Below are 26,554 nucleotides of genomic sequence, written 5' to 3'. Positions count from 1 at the left end.
TAGCAGGTTCTTTTCCCACTGAGTCCTCTCCCTAGCCCCTAAAATTTAGTTTTGAAAGATGAGGCTGTCACATCCTGTACATGGAAACCTACCTGTCATCACAATGCAAAAGGGGAGGGTCCAGGAGATTCCAGAGCCACCTGGCTAGGTCAACTACCTAATCTCTAGCTCTGGGTTCAAGTGAGACACCCTGCTTCAATACCTAAGGTGGAGGGAATCAAGGAAAAGCCACAATATCAACCTCTGGCCTCCACATGTTCACATGTGGACACACACACACACACACACACACACACACACACACACACACACACACTGATAAAAGGAAAACAATCATTTTTTTTTCTGGTGCTGAGGACCGAACCCAGGGCCTTGTGCTTGCTAGGCAAGCACTCTACCACTGAGCTAAATCCCCAATCCCAAAAATAATCATTTTAAAAGGTAATATGCTAAATTATCTTTAAAGTGAATTGTTCAGTCTACATGTCTTCTATTTTAGTGACTTTTACAAGTGACAAAGAGCAGGACATACTCCTCCTGCGCTTACAGAATATTAAATGCCATGCACTCTGGATTCCTAAGTCTGTAGCCACAGCATTGTTTGTCTTCCTTCCCTAAATCCATAGAAGGGGAGCTCCTTTCCGGTAGCTGTCCTGTAGTACATAAAGAATGTGCATGTTTATATGTATACAAAAATTCGTCCTTGCATGCACAAGCCCAGAAGAAGTATTAGAAAGTAGCAGCATCCTGATTTAGAAGCAGCCAAATTCAATTGCTGAATGCAATAGCTTTGAAATTCATCCAATTCCTGTCAAGTTCAAGTTCACTTGATTTTGGACACATCGTGTCTTCCTGGTTTTGGTAGAACCTTCTCTTTTCTTTTTGAGACAGGGTTTCTCTGTGTAGCCTTGGCTGTAATGGATCTCACTCTGTAGACCAGGCTGGCCTCGAACTCATAGCTCCTCCTGCCTCTGCCTCCCGAGTGCTTAGATTAAAGGTGTGTGCCACCACCTCCCGGTGGTAGAACCTTTTCAAAACAGTTCAATAAAGCTGTTTGGAAATTGTCTAATTCCTGTAATGCAAGATTTAGAACACTTAGTACTATCTGCATACGAACACACGTGACACATGTCTTAAGACATACATGCTTTCAAAAATCAGTGGGAAATACTCTGCCAATTCCAGCTATGGTTTTGGTGAGCACTTGAAAAGTAACTGAAGATGTCCAGAAACACAAAGATACAGTCAGGATCTCCCATCCAGGGGATATCCACCATGATGGTCCACCCCATTGGAACACCCCCTCAATTTTTATAGAAACAAGATGATTTACTGGCTAGTACTTTTAGGGGTTGGCTGCAACATTAAAAAGGAAATCAAGAACAAAGCAACACAATCCAAAATGTGCTTTTAGATTTGAAACTTACTATTCCTCTGCTATGTGATTGTCAGTGCGTGGCCCAGAGTGGAAAAGGCTCCCAGGACGTTTCAGATCCCGCAAGCTATGGACAAGTCTGTAGGGTCGGTACCAAGGTGCTGTTCTCACAGATGTACAGATCACTTCTGCAGTAAGTGAGCACCCAGGTAGGTCATGGGATTCTGCCTCCTCAAACCCTGGTAACCACGGTTACACTGACTAAGCCCAAATCCATTCCGAGCTAAGTTCCCAAGACCTCTACTCCAATCCCCTCTGACCTCTGGGATGTCACAGGAGCATCTCACAAATGGCCCGGATGAGATCACACACCTTGCCGCCGTCCTCACCGTCCACTTGGTCTGCCAGCTCATGTTTTGCCAATGTCCTGCTGAAGCTCTTGGAAAAAAAATGCCCCGCCTTGGACACAGTCATTAGCGCTCTCAAATCAGTGACCTTCAAAGTGCCAAATGACACAGTCAGCTCTTAGGGCCACGATGTGCCATTCCCAGGCTGTTTCCACACCATGACGCCGGAAATCTGCTGTGCACAGGAGTCAAGAATAAACTGTGGGGATGGAGAGGTGGCTCCATGCTTCTGAGCACCGGCTGCTCTTCCGGAGAACCTGGGTTCAGTTGCCAGCACCCACATGGCAGCTCACAACCACCTGTAACTCCAGTTCTGGGGGGTCTGGTGCCCTCTTCTGGTCTCCACAGGCACCAGGCATTCTCATGGTGCACAGAGGCAAAACACTCATAAAATAAAACACATACAGGCAAAACACTCATAAAATAAAACAAAGTATTTTTTATATACAAAAAGATGTTTACTAGTAAAAAGAGTTTTGTGAAAAAAATAACTTTGTGATAAGGAAGAGATTCAAGTAATTAAATAGCCTCTATTTGGTAATTTGTAATCAAAACAATATTTTTTCATTATTTGTATTTTATGTACATTGGGGTTTTGCCTGCCTGTGTGTCTGTATGAGGGCATCAGATCCCCTGGAACTCGAGTCTCAGACAGTTAGTTGTAAGCCACCATGTGGGTGCTGGGAATTGAACCCAGGTCCTCTGGAAGAGCAGCCAGTGCTCTTAACTGCTGAGCCATCTCTCCAGCCCTAAAACAAAATTTTTTTTTTCAGAGCTGAGGACCGAACCCAGGGCCTTTCGCTTGCTAGGCAAGCACTCTACCACTGAGCTAAATCCTCAACCCCAAAATGTATATGCACATGCTTTTTTTTTTTTTTTTTTGAAACAGGGTTTCTCTGTGTAGTTTTGGTCCCTGTCCTGGATCTCGCTCTATAGACCAGGCTGGCCTCAAATTCACAGAGATCCGCCTGGCTCTGCCTCCCAATTGCTGGGATTAAAGGCGTGCGCCGCCGCCGCCGCCGCCGCCACCACCACCTGGCAACAAAATATTTTTAATTAAAAACAAAACTGTGCTGCCTTTCCTCTCTCTCTCCCGTGGGGTAGGGGGGAGGCCTGCAGACTCCTATGGTCGATGATGTGACACCAAGTAGTGTCAGCGCAGACACAACCAAAGCGTCCTCCGTCCTCCGTCAAGTGCCGGCAGGTTCATTTAATCTGACGGCTTTGTGTGGCTGAATAAAATTAAGGACACAACCAGCCACTTGGCTCAGTAGATAAAGGCACCTGCCACCAAGCCTGATGTTCTGTCTTCAGCTCCACTTGGTAAAGGAAAAATCCACTCCCACAAGTTATCCTCTGTCCTCAACACACACACCCTGGCAAGCAAGCACACACACACACACACACACACACACACACACACACACACACATTAAATAAAGAGAAATGGTTTACAATGAATTGAATTTAAGGTGTCATTATCAAAAAGAGAGAAAAAGAAATTGAAAGACAAATAGATTTTTACTTATCTAGCATTTTTTATATTGTAACATATGTGGTTCAAATAATCAAAAGAACACAATCAATACGTGTGCCGTAGATTTCATAAGACCATTTGATAAACTTAGTGCCCACTGATGATTAAAAGAAAAAGGAAAAAAAATCTTGGAGTTGAAAAATCTTTTTTGATGAGATGTATGGTGTTAACCAAAAGTGGAGAAAGAAAGATCCTTTTATCCCTGGGCCTCATGCACGGCACACATTCTCTACTGCTGAGTGCTGTCTCCAGCCCAGCCCACCCCTCCTTTCCATGAGACAAAGTCTCACTGAATCACACTGAACTCTGAACTGAACTCGACTCTGAATTGCCTGGCTCTGAGCCTGAAATGCTCCTGCCTCAGACTTCAAAGAGCAGGGATTACAAACCAGCATGCTCAGGACCAGCCAAATTAGTTATCGATGAAAGTTAGGGCAGTGATTCTCAGCCTGTGGGTCGTGACCCCTTTGAGGGTAGAATGACCCTTTAACAGGGGCCGCCTATCAGATATCAAATATCTACATTACAATTCATAACAGCAGCAAAATTACAGTTATGAGGTAGCAATGAAAATAATTTCATGGTTAGGGGTCACAGAAACATGAGGAATGTATTAAGGGGTTGCAGTGTTAAGAAGGTTGGGAACCACTGGGATAGGGGCTGGAGGGATGGTTCAGCAGTTAAAGGCTAGGCTCCCAACTAAAAATATAAAACAAAAGGTTAGAAGCATTTTATTTAAAGTTAGAAACAAACCTAAGCCAAAAAAAAAAAACACAAAAAAAAACCTTTAAGCCGGGCGGTGGTGGCGCACGCCTTTAATCCCAGCACTTGGGAGGCAGAGCCAGGCGGATCTCTGTGAGTTCGAGGCCAGCCTGGACTACCAAGTGAGTCCCAGGAAAGGCGCAAAGCTATACAGAGAAACCCTGTCTCAAAAAACCAAAAAAAAAAAAAAAAAAAAAAAAAAAGAAACAAACCTAAGAAAGCAGCTCTCAGTAATTCTTCTGCATGTGTAGGTGTGAGTGTGTGTACAGGTCACAGGTCAAGCTGGGTTATCAATTCTCAGGTACCATTTGCCTTGTTCTTTGGAGATATAGTGTCCCTAGCCTGGACCTCATTGATTGGGCTAGGCTGGCTGGCCAGAGTGCCCCAGGCATCCTTCTGTGACTCCCCCACCCCGAAGCACTGGAATTACAAATGCATGTCACTCTTCAAGCTCTGCTACAGAGCTATAGGAATGAAAACGGCATGGCAGAGCCTTCATCGAGTAACTGATGGAAGCAGATGCAGAGATCCACAGCCAAGCACCAGGCTGAGCTTCAGGAGTCCAGTTGATGAAAGAGAAGAGGGATTCTATGAGCAAAGGGAGTCAAGACCATGATGGGGAAACCTACAGGGACAACTGAACCAAGCTCAAAGGAACTCACAAACTTTAGACCAACAGCTGTGGAACCTGCATGGGACTGGACAAGACCCTCTGCATATGGGAGGCAGTTGTGTAGCTGGGTCTGTTTGAGGGGCTCCTGGCAGTGATAGATCAAGATCTATCCCTGGTGCATGAGCCAGCTTTCTGGAGCCCATTACCTATGGTCTGAGGCCTTGTTCACCCTTGATGGGGAGGAGGGATTTGGTCCTGCCTCAACTGAATGTACCAGGTTTTGCTGACTCCCCTCAGGAGCCCTTACCCTTTTGGAGGAGGGGGAGGGAGGTGGCTGGGGGGATGTTGGGGGGCAGCTGGGAGGAGGGATGAGAAGGGTGTAGATGAATGGTCTTGTTAAATAAGAAACAGAGAGCCAATGCAGAAATGAAAGTCCAAGAGGTCAGAGCTAAAAACCTTACCCTTCACTGCTGCTGTTGTCCTCTTCAGCAAGAGACCTATTTCCTGTCTGTTTGTCTTTTTTATAGACTTTCTATTCTGCCTTCTCTTTGGTTGTAAACCCAACCACATGACCTCCTCATCACTACCTGTCTATACAGACCTCCAGGTCTTCTATGGTTGGTATTGAGACTAAAGACATGTGTCTCCATGCTGGCTGTATCCTTGAACACACAGATATCCCATCTAGCTCTACCTCCCAAGAGCTGGGATTAAAGGCGTACACCACCACCGCCCAGCTTCTGCTATGGCTTGCTATTAGCTCTGACCCCCAGGCAATTTTATTTATTATCATACAAACAAAATCACATTTCAGTACAATTAAAATATCACCATAGAGGGGGATCTGTGGTTGGTATGTAAAATGAATAAAAAAATTTTTTAATTAAAAAAAGACAACAACAAAACAAAAACACAGCATGGTACTGGCATAAAAACAGACAGGTGGACTAATGGAATGGAATGAAAGATCCTGATACAAATCCAAACACCTATGAACACCTGATTTTTGACAAAGAAGCCAAAATTATACAATAGAAAAAAAGAAAGCATCTTCAACAAATGGATGCAGAAGAATGCAAATAAACCCATATCTATCACCCTGCACAAAACTCAAGTCTAAGTGGATCAAAGACCTCAACATAAATCCAGTTACACTGAACCTAATAGAAGAGAAAGTAGAAAGTAGCCTTGAACACATTGGCACAGGAAACAATTTTCTAAATATAACACCAGTAGCATAGATACTGAGATCAACAATTAATAAATGGGACCAACTAAAACTGAAAAGCTTCTGTAAGGCAAAGAACACTGTCAATAACACAAAACAGCAGCCTACAGAATAGGAAAAATGTCTTCACCACATCTGACAGAGGGCTGATCTCCAAAATATATAAAGAACTCAAGAAACTAGACAGCAAAATAGCAACTAATCCAATTTTAAAATGGGGTATAGATTTAAACAGAGAATTCTCCAACAGAAGAATCTCAAATGACTGAGATACACAGAATTGTTCAATATCCTGAGCTATCAGAGAAATGCAAATCAAAATGACTCTGAGATACCATCTTACACCTGTCAGAACATCTAAAATCAAAAACACTAATGACAGCCTATATTGGAAAGGATGTGGAGTAAGGGGAACACTCCTCTACTGCTGGTGGGAGTGCAAACTTGTACAGCCACTTTGGAAATCAGTATGTGGTTTCTCAGAAAATTGGGAATCAATCTACCTCAAGACCCAGAAATACCACTCCTGGGAATATACCCAAGGGATGCTCAATCATACCATAAGAATACTTGCTCGACTATGCTCATAGCAGAATTATCTATAATAGCCAGAACCTGGAAACAATCTAGATGCCCCTCAACTGAAGAATGGATAAAGAAAATGTGGTACATTTACACAATGGAGTATTACTCAGCAGGGGTGGGGGGGTAGGGAGGACCAACATCACAAAATTTGTAGGCAAATAGATGGGACCAGAAAAATCCTGAGTGAGGTAACCCAGACCCAGAAAGACAAACATGGTATGTACTCACTCATAAGTGTGTTGGGGAATATTATTTTAAAATGTGTTGCATTTTTTCCTACTGTTTTTGTTAGCAATTCAAAGATGTGTTTGATTAAACAAAATTAACCTGCAAGCAGGAGGCTGAGTCAGCGAGTAGCTGACAGGAAATGGTAGGGAGGAACCACGTGTAGCAAGGTTTTTTAAGTGAGGGCTGAGAGAAGGACACTGGGTTTTTTTGGAAGACACCAGCAAAGGGAGAAGGTGAGCTACTTGCTATTCGGCCTCTCTGAACAGCAGAATTCCACCTCAACCTTTGAATCCTGAGTTCTTTAGATTTAGATAATAAAGTCACTCTTAGCAGCTTTGAAAGAGTCAGTGCCTGAGGAAACAGAATCCCCTCAGGCTGCGGCCCTTGTGGCCAAACCACTGCTGGTAGCAGTGGAACTGCAGTCTCTGACTAGGACAGCCGTTGCTTAAGGGGCAGCCACTGGAGACAATAAAAAAATAGATAGCAACATAAGGGGATATTAGGTGTAAAGCAAAGGGTAACCGGGCTACAATCCACAGCACCACAGAAGCTAGGTAACGAAGAGGAATGCATGGATTTCCCTTGGCAGCAGAAATAGATGAAATCTCCTGGGTAAACTTGGGGTGGAGGGGAGAGGGGAGGAGATGGGAATATGGGGGACCAGGATGGTCATGTTGGGGGTGGAATGGAATGGGAGAGTAATGAAAGAGATATCTTGATAGAGGGGGGCATTCTGGGGTTAGGGAGAAACCAGGAATCCACAAGGATGACCCTAGCTAAGACTCCTAGCAGTAGTGGAGAGGGTACCTGAACCAGACTTCTTCTGTAATCAGATCAGTGACTACCCTAATTATCATCATAGAACCTTCATCCAGTAACTGATGGAAGCAGATGCAGAGATCCACAGCCAAGCACTAGGCTGAGCTCGGGGAGTCCAGTTTAAGGGAGGGAGGAAAGATTCTACAAGCTAGTGGGATCAAGATCACGATGGGGGAACCCACAGACAGCTGACCTGAGCTAGTGGGAGCTCAGGGACTCTGGACTGACAGCTAGGGAGCCTACATGGGACTGACATAGGCCCTCTACATGTGGGTGTGTAACTTGGTTTGTTTGTGGGGCCCCTAGCAGTGGGATCAGGACCTGTCCCTGGCATATGAACTGGCTTTTTGGAACCTATTCCCCATTCCTCACCCAGCCTTGATGAAGAGGGAGGAACTTGGTCCTGCCTCAATGTGATATGACATGTTTTGTTGACTCCCACGGGAGGCCCGCATCTTTCTTAATGGAGGGGGAGTGGATGAGGGGGATAGACAGGAGGAGGAGGAGGAGGAGGGAAGGAACAGGAAGAGAGGAGGGAGGGGAAACTGTGGTTGGTATGTAAAATAAATGAAAAAAATTAATTAAAAAAACAACAAATACATGTCACCACACTCAGATTTTAAAAGAGGGTTTTAGGGATCAAATTTGGGTTCTCATGCCTGCCCAGAAAGCCCTTTACTGACTTAGATGTTTTTCTAACCCAGCTATCACTACTACTCAACCCTGTTCAAAGGAACTGGATATGGTGGCACATGTCTTTAATCCCAGCACTCAGCTACATGAACTCCTGACTCAAAAATTAAATAAGAGTGGGAAGGGCAGAGAGAGAGAAGGAAGGAAAGGAGGGAGGGAGGAAGGAAGGAAGGAAGGAAGGAAGGAAGGAAGGAAGGAAGGAAGGAAGGAAGGAAGGAAGGAAGGAAGGAAGGAAGGAATTGAAAGCATCAAGAAGAAACTTAGTCTAGCCAGAGGAGCAGCTGAGTGGTAGAGGGCTGCTGGTCTAGCATGCTTGAAGCCCAGAGTTCAAGCCCCATCGTGGAGGAGAGAAGGACAGCAATCCAGAGCAAATTTCTCTAATAGGGAAAACAGCAACACAAACCCCCACTTATGGACCCATGGCCTAATTTCAACAATTACCAGCTCATGGGGAGTTATAGTTTCCCCCTGATTTATCCATCATGTCTCCTGCCTCTTTACTGAAGCAATGAGACACATCTTATTTCATCAGCAAACATTCAATGTGGATCTTGAAAAGAAAATGACTCTTTTCTAAAAATAAACACATTGTCATTATTACACCTTTAAAACAACAACCAAAAACCCATTGACTTTTTAACATCATCAAACAGGCATTGCTAAGCCTTCCAATCATTTTAAACTTATTTTACAATGTCTTTACTCAATCATGGTATGTCTTTCCCATCTCTCTCTCTCCCTCCCTTCCTCTCTCCTTCCTTTCTTTGCAAGTTGAACTACAAGTTTAATGTCTAATGGAAATGATCAGGACAAAGGGTCAGGTCATCGAAGTGTCCCTTGGAGAGCCATTTAAAGTGCAAGATGGTTGGTTGGTGAGCCAAGCTCACTTTTTAACTGAGGTCTGAGTCAGCTTCATTCAAACTGTGGTTTCTCAAAGCACTGTCTAGCATTTAATCAAAAACTTGAACTTTATTAAACTATCTTGAAAATGTCTTGTGAGATAATTTCCACAAAACTACAGAGTCCCCACAAAAAGAAGATTTAATCATCAAGAATGTCTTTAGGGGGCCAGAGAGATGGCTCAGTGATTACCAGAACTGAAGAACCAGGTTTGATTCTCAGCACTCACAACACAGCTAACAATCATCTGTAATTCCAGTTCCAAGGGGAACCAATGCCCTTCTGACCTCTGTGGGCATCAGGCACTTTCATAGTGCACATACATGGTGAGCATGCACACATACATGCATGCATACATACATACATACCTGCAGAGAAAACACCCACACACATAAAATAACATAAATAATTTTTAAAAAGAATATCTTTAAAGACAGAATAGCCTCTGATTTACATTGACAGTTGACTCTGATGTATATAGTTTTTCATAGCAAAAATCCTTAACCCAACAATAGACTCAGAGAAGCCGGGTGCCCACACCCTCGATCCCAGCACTTAGGAGGCAGAGGCAGGCAGAACTCTGAGTTCAAGCCTGGTCGACAGCGAGTTGCAGGACAGACCAGAATACACAGAGAAACCCTGTCTCAAACAAAGACCCAGAGGAATTTTTAATCATTTACTAAATGTAGACAGAAATCTAGACATGGAATAAAGTCTTAACACACACTTGATATTCTTGGTATGTAAAGCAATAAATTTTGCTTTTAGCATTGTGTTATGTTGTGGTTTTTTAAAATATTTAAACATATGTTCATTTTAGCAAGTTTCCATGAATCATTGTGAATGTTTGCCACACAGCTATCATGACTCCCTCACTGGTTCTAAATCCTAGTTATTCTTTCACAAAGTCAATATATTTAAACTATTATGTTGTGGAATATTATTTTATTTAACTGTGTAAATATGTGTTACTTTTTTTTCCTGCTGCTTTTGTTAACAATGCAAAGATGTGTTACATTTGTTTGATTAAATAAAATGAAGCTGGGGTCAGGAGGCTGAGTCAGCGACTCGCTGACAGGAAGTGGTAGGGAGGAACCATATGTAGCTAGGGTCCTTTAGTGGGGGCTGAGCAGAAGGACAGCCCTTTTTCAGGAGACACAATGAGGAGAGGAGGTAAGCTACTTGCTATTTATCCTCTTTGAGCTAGAAGGATTTCACAGCAACCTTTGAATCCTGAGTTCCACGGAAGGACAGAAATCTAGATTAAGTTTCTTTCAGTGGCTGTGATGGAGCTGGAGCCTGAGGGAACAGAATTCCCACCTGGCTGCGGCCTGTGTGGCCCAACTGCTGCTGCTGGTGGTGGCTGCAGAGTTAGAACTGCTGGTTAGGACAGCGGTTGCTTCAGGAACAGCCACTGTACTGAAGACGAAACTGTTGTTTTTAAAAATGATAAGCGACACTGATTGCCATGCGGAAAGGTCATGAGGCACGAGCCACGACAAAACCCAGTATCAGAGCTTTATTGGGGGGGGGGGCAAAAGAACCAGGCCTGGGGAAGAAGCACATGCAGAGAGAGAGATGGGGGGAAGAGAGAGCAGAGGAGAAGGAGGAGTCTGTGTCTGGCTTTTTAAGGATTCCTGTGAACTTGAGCAGGTGGGCTTTCGAGCTATGCCACGCATGCGCTGATTGCGTGAAAACACCACCCTGCTGGCGGCGAGCGGGCACATAATCACCAGCACGCACTGATGACATAAGACGTAAGACCCTTAGCTTAGCTCCTGAACTGTGTGCATGTGCGGCCATGCAGCTGGAGTGGCGGCAGAATCCTAACAAAACAGCACTATTATTTTAAAATTAGTTCCCATAAAGGGCATGAGCTTCTTGTTCTTGCAGCTATGAGGAGATTCACTGTCACTGAATCCACTCCATGTGGCCATCCACAGAGCTGCTCAGCATGTGCGGTTACGATCTAAACTGAGGAGCACCTGAAGACCTCGGGCGGAGCCCAGGCAGCCTCCGGGTCTTATGGGTAGGACACCACCAAGGATAACCTGAGGAATATAAGATGTCTATCAGGTTATGAGGGAGGAGTCTGGAGAAATAGCTGGGGGGACTGGAGGCAGGAGGCTGCCAGGGTCCTACATTTATGAGATGGGGTGATGAACTATCAAAATCCAAAGGTGGTTGAAGCCAGTGTTTCATTGATCAGAACTTCTGTTTGTGAGTCCATGTGACAAGCATTACCCTCAAAATGGCCCAAGTTTGCCGGGCGGTGGTGGCGCACGCCTTTAATCTCAGCACTCAGGAGGCGGAGGCAGGCAGATCTCTGTGAGTTCGAGGCCAGCCTGGTCTACGGAGCGAGATCCAGGAAAGGCGCAAAGCTACACAGAGAAACCCTGTCTCGAAAAACCAAAAAAAAAAAAAAAGGCCCAAGTTTAAAATTAAAAAACAAACAAACAAACAAAAAAACAACTACTGGATCATTAGTTTTTAAAAAAATAAATAAAATGTACTAGATTCTGGGAAGGATGAGAAGTTAGGGATGAGAGAAAGTTACTGATGGGTTAGGATGCAGTTGGATACAAGGAAGAATAACTTCTTCATGTTCTATACAGGGCAGGATAAGTATGACGGACAATAGCCAATTACATGTTTCAAAATAGCTGGGAGACAAGATTTCAAATGTCCCTGAAACAAAGAAATGGTAAATACCTGAAGTGGCAGGTACCCGGTGGTCCTAATATGATCCTCATGCACCATATTCATGTGTTGAAACGTGACATTCTGTCCCACAGATACATACAATCAGCATGACAATTAAAAACAAAAATAGGGGCCGGAGAGCTGGCTCCGTGGGTGAGGGTGCTCTCGGTCAAAGCTGACAACCTGAGTTTGATCTCCAGAACCCACCTCGTGTAAATAACCAACTCCCACAAGTCGTCCCGTGACCTCCACACATGCACTGTGGCATATGTGTGCGCAGACATATACAATTCACTGTTTTTAGTTTTAATAAACCGTTTTTAAATAAAATAAATACATACAGAAAATTAAATTTAAAACTCATTGGCCAGATTGTGTCCCATGCAATCCAATTTCTCCTTGGTAATCTAGATCAACCACCCCTCCTAACACTGTTACTCCTTTCTCAGCCTGTTGGCTTAAGGGCATCAGAAGCTCAAAGTAAGGGGGGGGGGGATGTCAGAGCTTCCGGTCCAGTGAAAGGTTTGTTATGTCTCCCGGCAGGAGCGCGCTCCACCTTCTGTCCATAGTTAGAACGCACAACTTTTCAAGTACATACGGATCCCCTGAATTTCCTCTTCACAAACTCACACTCTTGGACCAACATCTCCCTAGTGTGCCCCCCCCTCCCCGTTTTCATTTTGACTTCCACTTCCCGGAGAGCAAGCACACCTGGTGTTATTAGGAAGCCAGGAGGCAGTTCAGAGAAATGCAGGAGAGGGACACAAACCAAGCCACCCCGCACGTGGGCACACGTGGGCACCCCCTCGGGGTGTCTGCGGCTGAAGAGAAACACGGTATGGACTCACACACACACACACACACACACACACACACACACACACACACACACACACACACGTCCTGCTCTCAGCCTGACCCAAATCTCCATGGGTACCGACATGCTAAGTCCAGGGTGGGCGGGACAGAACGCTTTCCTGGAAATGGAGTGACAGGTGGTACTTTTCCCTCTGAGCAACTACAACAAAATGAGGTTCATTTCGCTTGAACTGATCAGGAGGAGAGTCGCACAGTGGATGGAATTCCTGGGAAGATGTCCCAAGGCAGTGCTTTCCAGGAGAGGGCTGTGGGGGTGGCTCAGTGAGGCTCACTTAGGGCGGCAGGCCCTGGGTTCAGTCCCTAGCACCATAAACAACAAGGTGAAATAAATCACTCAATGAATGTTTTAGACGTTTTTAATCAATTTTCCTAAATTTTTGAATTCTGTCACCATCCCTTAAATTTTTTTTTAAATGGAGGTATGTTAGGGCTGTGAATGTGTTTCTGGCTGCCTGGCCCTTTTGTGCCGCTGTACCAAAATCCCACTGACCGGGTCGTTAGTAAGACACAGAGTTCTGTTTTTCATTGTTTTGGAGGCTGAGCAGTCCAACAGCAAGGTGTGCACGGTCCTGTGTCTGGTGAGGGCGGCCCACTGACTCCAAGATGGCAGCTTGTAGCTGTTGTTCGAATCTTAGATGGTCTTTTAATTAAAAAACAAACAAACAAAGTCAGATATCAGGGTGAAAGCTGAAAGATCAGAGAAGCAGAACAGCCAGCCACTAGTTCTTACTTCTACAAAATCCTCAGTCTAAAGAGTGAGTTCCTGTTTCCTCACGCCTTATATACCTTTCTCTGCCCTGCCATATCACTTCCTGGGATTAAAGGCGTGTGTGTTTCCCAAGCAAAGGCGTGAGATATCAAGTGCTGGATTAGAGGTGTGTGCCACCATGCCTGTCTCTGTTTCTCTCCTATGCTGGATCAATCTCATGTAGCCCAGTGTGGCCTTGAACTCACAGAGATCTAGACAGATCTCTGCCTCCCGAGTAATAGGATTAAAGGTGTGTGCCACCATTGCCTGACCTTTATGTCTAATCTAGTGGCTGGCTCTGTCCTCTGATCCTCGGGCAAGTTTATTAGGGTACACACTATATCGCCACATGTAGCCTCATTCTCCGGAGGAGGAACAGCAGAGGTCAGAGGGAAGAAAGGTGAGTTCTTCCTTTTATAAGAGCTGCAGTCACGCTGGCTGGCCCTCATGACCCAACTACCCAAAGGCCTCACCTCACTCTTACACCTGGATTACATTGAACATGACTTTTGGAGAGAGCACAGATATTTAAACTGTAACAGTGACAAATTGATAGTCTTATCATACTCATTTTTAATCAAAACCATGTTTCTGTATGCAGGTCTCTCTAACTCTCAAATTTAGATTTGCATTTTTTAAAAAATTGCCACACATGATGAGAGTAAAATTTAAAAATAGTTTTAAACATCTTTTTTTCAGCTTAAGACATAAGCAGTGGCTTGAACAAATTGTGACAATCAATATTTCTAAGAGTCCCATGAAGTAAGCAACCCTACACACTTCTGGAGATGATGTAAGTGGAGGATCATTTTGGACCTATCATTTTCTCTTAAAAGACTACATCCTGAGATCATTTAATTTTAGAAAAAGCCGGAAGCACCAAGATGCTTCTTTATTTCAGGACTCTTCAACTCAAGGGGCTCAAGCCAAAAAGGAGAAATTCCGTGTTCACAGAGAGTGGAAAGTCACTTCGAGCGGGTCTTGGGTGGATGCTGCAGAAACACGACACCCACTCTCTCCCCACTTCCCTCCCTCCCAGCCTCTCTCTGGGGCCTCTGTCCTCTCCCACTTATTCATCTATCTGCACACACAATACTCATGATTTCAAGTGTGTTGGCCCCTGTCCCTGAGCTCCAGGAGAAACCAAAGGAGTACAAGTTAATTGCTAGGTACTAACTATGGAAAAGAGTTAAAAATGAGGCATGTGAGAGGCCTTTTAAAACTGATGCGAACATGAGAATTTCCACAGTCCATGTGATCCACCTGTGCTTTAGGATTATGGGTGTATTGAGTGACTGTCCTCCGAGTTAAGCAACCACTGTCTTAGGGTGTTCAACTGTCCCCCTTTGCAAAAGGATTATCCCGGCTGGGCTTGCTGACTGTTTACACCCCCACATGGTGGGGTGCAGAGGGTCAGGAGACCCTCACCTGAACATCCAGTCTCTCCCTGACATCTGTTGTATACAGCTCTGCCTCAGTTGCAGTGGCCTCTGGGAGGGGCTGGTGTACTGGCTCAGGAGGAAGAGGGTGGAGGCTCCATGTGTGTGGCCACTCAGGGCAGGAGTGTCCACACCCCAGTGAGTAACCTCTCACCTAGGCTCTGTAAGGAAACCCAATTCACCACTGGCTTTCCACAGTTAACCTTGGAAATAGAATGCTTCAGTTTGTTGGTGGGACCCAGGGAGGAAGGGTAGATGTTGCTTAGTCTCCTTGTGGGAAGGGATTTCAGCAGCAGGGGGATTTGGGGAAGTAATTAGGTCATGAGGATGGAGACTTCACAAATAAGATTGGTACCCTCTCCCACTTTCCCTCAGAGGAGCCTACGATGAACTTGGAAGTCAACCGTCACTGCACACAGAGGCTGCCATCACTGTTAGCTTAGATCCATGCCTCCAGAACAGCAAAAAGCCAATCCTGTTCCTTAGACGTCCATGGCCTCCTCTAAGAGCACCCAAAATGACTAAGATGGAAATTAAGTGGATAACTGATTAAGAGCCTAATTTACTTTCAATTCTAGAATCAGGCAAGACGTCATTGCATAAGCTAGAAAAAGGGATCCTCTGTGCTGTGTGGAGGTAGATGTTGTTTACAGACAGTAAAAGCTCAAGAAAGCCAAAGTAAAATGCAGGCTAATGATCCCTTCACCTTTCAAACATGCTTTTGTTGCCCAGTAGGGCAGCGAGACAGAACAGCAGGACAATGTTGAGTTAACCTCAGGCAACCTTTCCTGTGTAAAGTTTAAAGTAAAGGGAACATCTTTGTCATACCCTGTAGACAAATTTCTAAACAGTCTTATTAAATAAGAAACACAGAGCCAAATACAGAGGTGCAAGCCATAGAGATCAGAGCAATAGTCACCAACTAATCATAGCTTAACACCTCGCCATAGCTTCCCAAGAGAGCCTCTTCCTGCCTAACCTGTGCCTCTATTGCCTTCCAGTTCTGCCTTCTCATTGGCTCTAAACCCAGCCACATCACTTCCTCATCACTGCCTGTCTGTATAGACCTCCAAGTCTCTATGGTTGGTAGTGGGATTAAAGGTGTGTGTCACCACGCTTGGCTGTGTCCTTGAACACACAGAGACTCTGGCTGCCACGTGATCAGATTAAGGGTGTGTGCCACCACCCACTGCCTGTCTTCTGTTTATGGCTGACTATGACCTCTGATCTCCAGGCAAACTTTATTTATTAACATACAAATAAAATATCACATTTCAGCACAAATAAAACATCACCACAATACCCACTAAAACTGAACTTAGCGTTGGCTGCCATCTCTCTGATCCTGGTTTCTGGAAGGTCTGACAAAGTTTGGCTTCAGTTTGGTGACATGGTGCTCTAACGTGGCTAGGTCCATTTCTACCTGTAGCCCAATCTGTTAGGGGTCGGTCAAGAGCTCCGTCCAAAACAATGGCCTCCCAGAACTGTTATTTGATGGACAGAGAAAATCAAATGCCACACAAGCAATTCAGTTTCACTCTAGGGCAAACATCAGGAAAGGCCCTTGGAAATTCCTACAGCAGTGACCGAGGTGTGAAACTGGGCTCCACGCTTCCACTGACGCGTGGCGTGGAAAGCGAAAGCTTCCCTGTGATTACTGACTGAGGCAGAGTTTCCTCATTACGTTGATGTTTTCCTAGCCCGCAGGTTTTTAAATTTCTGCTTATGCAAGCACCCTGATGGATCTCTACTTAAGAATTTGGAACATGGAGCTGTAGAGATGGCTCAGCATCGAGAGTAAAAGACCAGAGTTCCATTCCCACATCCCTGTCAGGTAGCTCAGAACAACACACAGTTCCAGTTCCGGGGGACCTTATACCGGCTTCTAGCCTTTGGGGGCACTGCGATCACATATACAAGCTTGGACACAAATACACATATTTTTTTAAATTCTTTTTAATTTTAGGGAATGTTGAGGAGATGGAGAGATGGCTCAGCAGTTAAGAGCACTGGCTGCTCTTCCAGAGGACCTGGGTTCAATTCCCAGAACCCACGTGGCAGCTAACAATTGTCTATAACTCTGGTCCCAGACCTTACACCCTCAAACAGACATGCATGCAGGCAAAACACTAGTGCCCAGGAAAATAAAGTTTAAAAAAAAGAGGGGGGGGGGACCTCCAAATATTTAAAAAAAAAAAAAGAATTTTGGGAATTGTTATTCAAGCATATTGACTCACCCCTATAATTCCGGCACTTGGGAGCTGAGGCAGGAGAACCACCACAAGCTGGAGGCCAGCAAACACTTCGGAGTAAGGCCCTGTCTTTAAAATGCCACATGAAAAGAGTGGTGCGCGATGAGGGAGCTGGCCCTCCCTCCCCCTTACCAGCTGCGGCACTCGGGAAACTGGCCCTGCACCTTGCCCGGGCAGCACAGCAGAGCTGCCCCTGAGGGTCCAAGTGTGGGAGAGCCTACCCCGAGAGCCCGAAAGCTCATCGCTTCGAGAGGTAAACTAGTCAGGGCAATGCTAGAGAGCTCCCCCTGGTGGTGAGGACAGGGGAGAGCAGCTGGCGGATGAACCCTGCAACTACCCAGGCCCAGAACCAGGGTTTGAGTTGACCCATCCCAACATCCACCCCACCTATGATCTATGGGAGCACGTGAAGGGGGCCGGTCCTGCAGACCCAAAGCTGCAGGATCTCCAGGACACAGGGCAAGAGGATGTCCAAGAGGAGTCCCAGTGAGGGCCAGCATCAAGAATGTAGCAGAAACCAGAGGCCTCGAACCAGACCAATGACCCTGCAATGAACACTTGCAAGTAAAGACACATGGACAAGCGTTCACTGCGTGACTCACTGAGTCACACTGCAGCTTCCAGAACGAGATTTTCTTTGTTTCTGTTTTTCTCTTAAATTTTGTTTTACTTTGGTGGGGAGGGTGCAAGGGTAGAATGTGGATACGAAGGGGCAAAGAATAGAATCGAGATGCATTATTATGTGAAAGACGCAAAGAATACATAAAAAGAAAGTTTGAAAAAAGAATTGTGCACACTGCAATGATCTAAACTGTTGTATTCGTAGTACCGAGCATTTTGGTCTGACAGTTTTGATAAGTAGTATACCCGTATAAAGAAAAGTTTTCAAATAATATATATTATATATTTCAAGACAGGGTTTCTCTGTGTGACTTTGTACCTTTCCTGGAACTCACTTGGTAGACCAGGCTGGCCTCGAACTCACAGAGATCCGCCTGGCTCTGCCTCCTGAGTGCTGGTTCAAATAAAACTAAACAAGTAAGAGATAACTGTATCGTCAGACTGCTCGGACAGATGGCAGGAACACTGCCGGTGTGATGTCGTGCCCCAGCTCTAAGTTATGATTTCCGCAGACTATCACTGCCCGTAATCCAACCAGCAGAAGACTTGACTTGGCATCAGCTCACTCCTCACTCTTCTCTTATGCCTCACCCACAGCCAGTGCTGAACCTCTGCAGACCACACCTGACCAACTTCAAGCCTATTCCAGCCGCAGATGTCACAGAACCGTACCCATGCTGCACCACAGGACAAAGCCCCGCTGTGTGAGTCCCAAGGGATGACACCCCTCATCCCCTGCGACGGTTCACCTTCTGCCTTGAGATGTGACTGAAAACCGCCAGGCACTCTTAGGGAAGCCAGCCCACAACAGAGTTCCCTTCCAAAGCATGGTACACGTCACACTGGGCTTCAACAAGGTGATTGTGGGCAGATCTTTTGTATTAGTTACACATCTACTGTACTATGTATTATGAAGAACTATACCTGGTACTTCAATTAGTTCTCATGGACATCACTGATAGAGACAGTTTATGCAGGTGATGTTGTCCTCGTCATCTGCAGCACTGGCTTGGAAATAACGTGTGTGATGACATTCAGGAAGTTCTTGGACTTCACAGCTTCCATCTAGGCCCAGAATGTAGATTGCCCTGGCTGCCCCCTCAAAAAAATGCTAGGCAGTGGTGGTACACGCCTTTAATCCCAGCATTTGGGAGGCAAAGGCAGGAGGATCTGTCTGAGTTTGAGGCCAGCCTGGTCTACCGAGCAAGTTCAGGACAGCCAGGGCTACACTGAGAACCCTGTAACTAGAGTTTTCCTGCCTTGCCCACAATCAGGACAAATCTCTGTCACCGCCAGTCCCACAGCCGCTCAGACCCAACCTAGTAAACACAGAGACTTATATTGCTTACAAACTGTATGGCCATGGCAGGCTTCCTGCTAACTGTTCTTATAGCTTAAATTAATCCTTTTCTATAAATCTATACCTTGCCACGTGGCTCGTGGCTTACCGGCATCTTTACATGCGGCTTGTCATGGCAGCAGCTGGCAGTGACTCCTTCTGCCTTCCTGTTCTTTCTTTTCTCCACTCTGTTAGTCCCGCCTATACTTCCTGCCTAGCCACTGGCCAATCAGTGTTTTATTTATTGGCCAATCAGAGTAATTTGATGTACAGAACATCCCACAGCATGACCCTGTCTCAAAAAAAAAATAAAACTGTGGATTGCTCAGAAGCCATGACTGTGAGCCCCCAGCCTGTTGTTCATGGGGCCCAAGTCTTTTCACAAGCTCTATTTCCCCCAGAAAAAAATAATGGGGCAATTGGGGGCATTATCAGGGGGCAAAGGAAACAGAATAAAAGCTCCAAAAAAACTGCATCTGTCTCAGGCCAATAAAGACTGGAAAACGCATATCTCCACACGGCATTCTGAAGTGTAAAAACACAAACTCAAAACCAACTGTCTTAAAGTCTACCCAAGGGGAATGAGCCTCCAGCTCCACAGGTTGGACCACTGCTTCAGGGGTCCAACAACACAGGTCTAAGCCGCTAGGGAGAAAGGCTGTGAAGTGTGGCCTGTCACGGCAATTGAAAGCAGGAGAATTTGACGAACTCGTCAGAACATACGAAAGACATTTCAGAGCAACAAAGAGGCACTGTGACTGATTCAAGTAACACACGGCACTATCATGTGTCAGTTTACTAGACTTTTTTTCTGTCTTGACAAAAATAATGTATCTGGCAGTCAATAATGTCTTAGCCTAGATTCCAAGTGGCATGGCCAGGTCTGTCTGTCCTGGCGTGCTTAGCAGGACATGAGCCACAGGGGAGGATGGGCGCCTCCAGGGAAGGCCTGGCGACACTGAGGAGCCGGACCTGATGCCTGCAGCCCTAGTAGAAATGTGACCATCTTAGAACTGACGGCTTTGAGGAAATCTTTAACTGAGAGACGGGACTCGTTGAGCTGCTCTGCCTCTGTGCAGAGATACTCAGAGGTGACTTACAAAGACTGCCTACGTCTGTCATGTGCTATCTAAGCACAAGGCTTCCTCTGGGGGCCAGGTAGAGCCTCTCTAGCTGATGCAGGGGCACTCCAGGCACTCAGAAGAAGCTAACAGAGGAGCACTGGGGTGGGGAGAGGCCAAGGGCAGCCTTAGGTCCCAATGAGTGAGGAAACACCCCAATTTTGGGAAAGTCGTCGTGGTCCCATGGGGATTAGTTAAGTGACTGTCAGCTCTGTGTTCCATAGGACAAGGGCAGGGTGATAGTGTGGGAACAGCTTTGCAGTCTGGCCTGAGTGGGCCTGTATCTCTCCAGGATGACCTTAGGTGACTCATTTAAGGTCTCCGATCCTCAATGCTTTCATTTCTATCATGGGAGCAAAACTCACTCTGCAAGTTTCTTCTTGCTCTGTGAGATAAGATGGGTTCCTACTCACGTACGGGACCCGGCACACATTCTCAGGGGCTCTCACGAACAAGGCAGTCGGGTAGTTTGCACAGCCATCAGGGCATGACTCACCGGGTTAAGATTCGGGCGTTAGGGTGTGACAGCTGGTGGTCACTAAAAGATAACCACAATGAGGACATCTGGTTTCAGTTGAGGGTCTTCTCCTCGTGTCCTTTGAATCAGCTCAGGATTTTCCCCCTCCGAAACAATCCAAAGCTCTGTACTAAGTTTACAGTTTCTAAATGGGTTGAAAATGTCCTTTATTTAAAACAAAACCAAACACCGTTGGCCACAGCACAGTTTAAAACAGCTGTCTACCTGAGCCCTTCCCTCCATCAAAAGCACATTCCAGGCAGTCATCTCAGTGAAGTACTTGAGATATGTGACCTTTCTGGCCCTGATTACTTAACTCGCAGCAAAACCTTGACGGAAAATATCCCCACAGTTTACAGCTAGTGGCGAGCTGAGCACTGTGTCTTTAAAAGATACCTCCAAGCTAGGCGATGGTGGCACAAGCCTTTAATCCCAGCACTCAGGAAGCAAAGGCAGGATCTCTGAGTAGCCTTGGCTATCCTGGTACACTCTCTGTAGACCAGGCTGGCCTCTAACTCAGAGAAACCCTGTCTCAGAAAATAAAATAAAACAAAAAGATGCCTCTAAACCCTATATTCATTTGCTAATGCATTTATTGCATAATATTGCTTATTATATAAACTATTCTACCTAGCAATCATTATAGTTAATCATTGTCCTTTTATCTAATTATGTCCTTAGAAATTATTGGAAATAAAATGGCTAGGATATGTATGTAGCATACAGACTTTTTTTTTTCTTTGAGACAGGGTTTCTCTGTGAGGTCCTGGCCGTCCTGGATCTTGCTCTGTAGACAAGGCTGGCCTTGAACTCACAGAGATCCGCCTGGCTCTGCCTCCCGAGTGCTGGGATTAAAGGCGTGGGCCACCACTGCCTGGCTCAAACCTGACTTTTAAAAAAAGAGAAATAAATATTGCCTTTCAGAAAACTTTTTAAAACCAACTTGTAACTTTAACCATAGTGTGCAAAGGAGTCGTTTCTCTCGTCCTCGCCAACACTTGGTCCTTCCGGCCTCCTGGGGAAAGGTCAACGTGTTGCTTCGATTTGCTTTCCTTCAGGAACTCATTAGCAGAGAAGCGTCCTTTGATTTTGCGTTTTTTCTTTAACCATGTGTCTCTTTATTGATGTATTCACCTGATGGATGGATGTGCACACATCATGGCTTGCACGTAGAGGTCTGAGAACAACTTGTAGGAATCAGTTCCCTCGACAGAGTGAGTCCTGGGAACCAAACTCAGGTAGGTCCTCAGTCATGGCAACAGGCGTCTTTACCCACCCTGACTCGTCTCGATGACCCTCAGACCCTTGGTAAATGTCTTTTTCCAAATATTTGGTGTTTTTTCACATGTATGTGTGAGGGGGTGTGTGTCACAGCACACAAGTGGGATTCAAGGAATAACTTCACACTTCTTCATGTCCTCGTCTGCCACTGCGTGGCTGCTCTGGTGTGGCTGGCCCACCAGCTGCCAGGGACTGTCCTCTCTCTACATCCTGTCTTAACATAGGAGTGCTGGGATTTTAGGCACATACTACCAAGTCTGAGGTTGCTTCTGGAATATGAACTCAGGAGTTGGACTTATATGGCAAGCACTTGCAACACATAAAGTTGTACCCATTTGTGAGGTACTTTGGTGTGGGTGGGGGCAGGGGTGTCTGTTTGCTTTGTATTTGAGACAGGGTCTCACTATGTAGCCTGGAACATACTATGTACTCCAACGTGACCTAAAGATACTCTCGATGATTCTGAAAATCAATGAAGAGTCAAAAGAGAAAGTTTACAAGTAAGTGTGGTAGCTTTGACTAGGAACAGCCCCCTAGGCGTGTATATATTTGAATGCTTGGTCGTTAGGGAGGGGCTTGAGAGGGATTAGGAGGTGTGGCCTTGTTGGAGGAAGAGTGTCTCTGGGTGTGGCTTTGAGGTTTCAGAAGCTCAAGCCAGGCCCGATGTCTCCTTCTTCCTACTATCTTCAGATCCAAATGTAGAGGTCTCAGCTCCCACGTCTGCCTGCATCCCGCCATGATCCCCACCATGAGGATAATGGACTAAACCTCTGAAACCATAAGCCAGCCCCAATTGCTTTCTTTATTATAAGAGTCGCCATGGTCCTGGTGTCTCTTCACAGCAAGAGAATACTGACGAAGACAGTAAGATACCCACATGGTTAAAAAAATACAGATACTTAATTAGCTATGATTTAGAACATAATTCACAGTATACTTGTATCAAAACTTGTATCACATAAGGCTGGACACCTTTAATCGCAGTACTTGGGAGGCAAGTACTTGGGAGGGACACATCTCTGTGAGTTTGAGGCCAGCCTCCCCTACATAGCGAGTCCCAGGCCAACCAGGGATTCACGGTGAGTTCCCATCTAAAAAGAAACGGCTTGTGTGTGTCTTCAAATGTTCCTCCTCGGGCTTCTTGCTTTATTGACCTGTGAGAACACAGTGTCGTCACACGAAGCGCCCCTGCTCTCTTAGCTCTCCCCAGACTTAATATTTACAAACGCACACCACATTTATCAAACGTTTGCTTCAACCCCACTCGAGGTCACGTGGGTTTTTCTCTTTCAGCCTAGCCGTGAAGTCCATCGGTGACGTGGAGTGACAGAGACGGGCGTGGAACCCGTCATCCACAGGCGTCAGTCCCCCGCGGGAGATGCTGGTAGTCTCACCCGTGGTCTTACACCTTGCTGCTGTCTGTCCTTTTGGCATCTCTTTGTGAACTGGATTGGCTTTTTTCCCACACAGGAGAGTCACTGAGAATGTCACCACACACCTCACAGAACACACCATCTTCAGAAAAACTCAAAACTTCCACCTGCGGCACCCAAGATTCGCGTTGTTGCTATGAAGATTCCCGAGGCCGCCGAGCCCGTGGAACCGTCGTGGGTAGTGCTAATGCTAAGTGCTTCTACAGCATTACTTCCTCTGTGGTTGGCCCTCAAGGCGGCAGTTCTCAACCTGTGGGTCGTGACCCCTCTGTGGTCGCCGATCAGATATTTACATTACCATTCATAGCAGTACCAAAATTACAGTTATGAAGAAGTAATAAAAATAATTTTATGGTTGGGGGGTCACCACAACATGAGGGACTGTATTAAAGGGTCACAGAGATCCGAAGGTTGAGAACCATTGCTTTAAAGTATTAAGCTAACCCCGGCATTTATAATGATCCCCACCCACTCTGGAGTCTTTGGTTAGACTTGTACCACACCAGTTCCCCACACTGTCCCCAGACATTAATCTATGTATAAAGAAACCATGGCCAAGCATGAGGGCACATGTCTTTGACAACAGACCTTGGGAGCCAGGCAAGTGGGTCTCCATGAGTTCTAGGCCAGCCTGCTCTACATAGAGAGTTCCAGGCCAGCCAGGGCTTCATAGTGAGATTGTCTCAATAATAATAATTTAATTTTTAAAAAAAAAACTTTTAAAACAACAACAAATCATGTTCATGACACCGGCCCAGAGCTGAGATCTGAGGACTGTTTAGAAGGCATTGTCCAGCTTCCTTTTATAAAAGTGAGTGTGGGACAGCTCTGTGGGGACGGGAAGTGAGGCATTAGTTATAAAAAGGCATGGCATATTGACAGGGTGAAAACAAGAAATAGTCTCTCCATGTACAATCCAAGAGAGACTCACACCCACTTTTCAAAGATGTAACACTGTCTGATTTAATTGAATATTTTATTTTAGCTTTGCAAATTAAATGCCAGTGTACTCTTGAGAAAAAAATAGAGAAATTACCCAATATGCCCTGGTGAATTCATTAGTGTTCTGCATATGTGGTTATAGGACCCATTTCTTAAAACTCTTCTCCTCAGCAGGGCACAGTGTGGTGGTGCAACTAATCCCAGCACTCAGCAGGCAGAGGCAGGTGTGTCTTTGTGAGTCTGAGGCCAGCCTGAGCTACATAGTGAAACCCCGTTTCAAAAAGCCTCCCAAAACAAACAATCCACTTGTAATTGGATAACAGGGCTGCATACCTGTAATCCAATTGGGAGGCAGAGCCAGGAGCTGGCTGGCTGGGAGCATGGAAGTTGGTCTGGGCTATACACACGCTGAGGGTACACATAAGCTAGCCTGGGCTACAGGGGAAGGCTCTTTCTCAAACTACAAAACCTCTTACGCTCTCATCCAACTAATGTTTTTAGTAGTGGCTGGATACACACGGGGTTGGGCGCTGAGAACACAGAGGTAATCAGCGGGGTCCCACACTGTTGCAGAGATGCATAATAAGCACCATATGGTGTCGGTTCACAAGAAAGGCCTGGTAGGAAACAGTAGACTGGGGGTAGACAGTGGGGGGGGGGCAGGGCGGTCCTTAGGACACAGCAGACAGGAAGACGGCCTCAGAGGGCGGCATGGGAGCAGACGTGGGAATAAAGGTAAAGTGCGTTCCACACAGACACCTGGGCATGGAATGTCGCCAGCCAGGAAGATGCCCAGAGAGGGAATCATGGGTGGCTTGAGAGCAAAGAAGGCCACCTCAGAGTGAGCAGGAGGAGGAAGAATACACCATGAGGGAAGGCAGGACCCAGGGCACCAGGGGCCAGGAAAGCCATTTTAAAAATCTTAGATTTTGTCCAGAATGGCTGGAAGCCACTGGAGGGCTGAGGTCCGGGAGGGACATGAGGTAACCTGCTGTTCTTTTGGGGGGACCACTTCGGCTGTCATACAGGGAACAGAGTCAGCGTATTGATGTGATGTCTTCTTCTTTGTGCCTTCCCGGCATCTCTTTTACAGCTCTGGTAAGGACCTTTTTAGAGATTTTTAAATATTTCAGCACCAGTGGCCAGGACGAGCCGAGTCAAGCGTCCCATCAGAGATGCACGCGCTTTCGAACCGTTGCCTCCCAAGTTATTGTCAAGTTCACCCATCCGTGAAATGTGGAATGCTGAGGTTGAAAACGACTTCCAGCTGCTCGTGAAGACACGCGCTCGGGGGAGCTAAGGGTGGGTGCGGGCCGCTCAGAACCCTCGAGGCAAACAGCTGCGGTGCGTCTCAACAATGCTTCTTTTAAGAACGCAGAGGCCGACGCCGCCTTCCAAAGACTGGACGGAAACTCTAAGGACTGTGGGACGGATGTGAGGAAACAGGGCAAGGCCTGCACTTTAAATGTGAGCTGTCCGCCGTTAGCAGTGGAGAGCACGGGGTGAGGGTATTTATTCGGTGTGGATTCCAGGGACTCAAGACCCACCACTCTTCACCCCGTTCCTCCTTGCATATGCGATCAGAGTTTAATCCAGGGGCGTCAAAACTGATCTAAACTGCTGGGCATAGAGCTCAGATGCAAGAGTGCTTGCCTAGCATGCACTGAGTCCTCGGTTCAGGTCCCAGCACCACTTACACCAGGCACGGTGATGCATGGAAGGAGCTGCATTGGCCTACGGCAGGGCAGGACGGAGCCAGGCGGGAAAATCCAAGAGGAACAGAGAAAGGAGAGTACAGGGAGGCGCCAAACCACCGTCCAAGGAGCAGCATGTAATGGGATGCAGGTAAAGCCACGGAACACGTGGTGATACACAGATTAGTAGTAATGGGTTGAGTTAAGTTATACGAGCCAGCTAGCAAGAAGCAAGAAGCCATGGGCCATACAGTTTGTGGTTAATATTAAGCCTCTGAGTGATTATTTTATAAACAGCTGTGGGACTGTGGGGCCAGGTGGGACTAGAGAAACTTCTGGTTACACAGTCTTTCTACATAGATCCTGGCTGGCCTGGAACTTCCTATAGAGACCAGGTTGGCTTCAAAGTCACAGAGATCCACCTGCCTCTGCCTCCCA

The sequence above is a fragment of the Peromyscus leucopus genome, chromosome 13 (assembly GCF_004664715.2).
Source record: "Peromyscus leucopus breed LL Stock chromosome 13, UCI_PerLeu_2.1, whole genome shotgun sequence".
NCBI lineage: Eukaryota > Metazoa > Chordata > Mammalia > Rodentia > Cricetidae > Peromyscus > Peromyscus leucopus.
Note: the sequence above shows the minus strand (reverse complement) of the source record.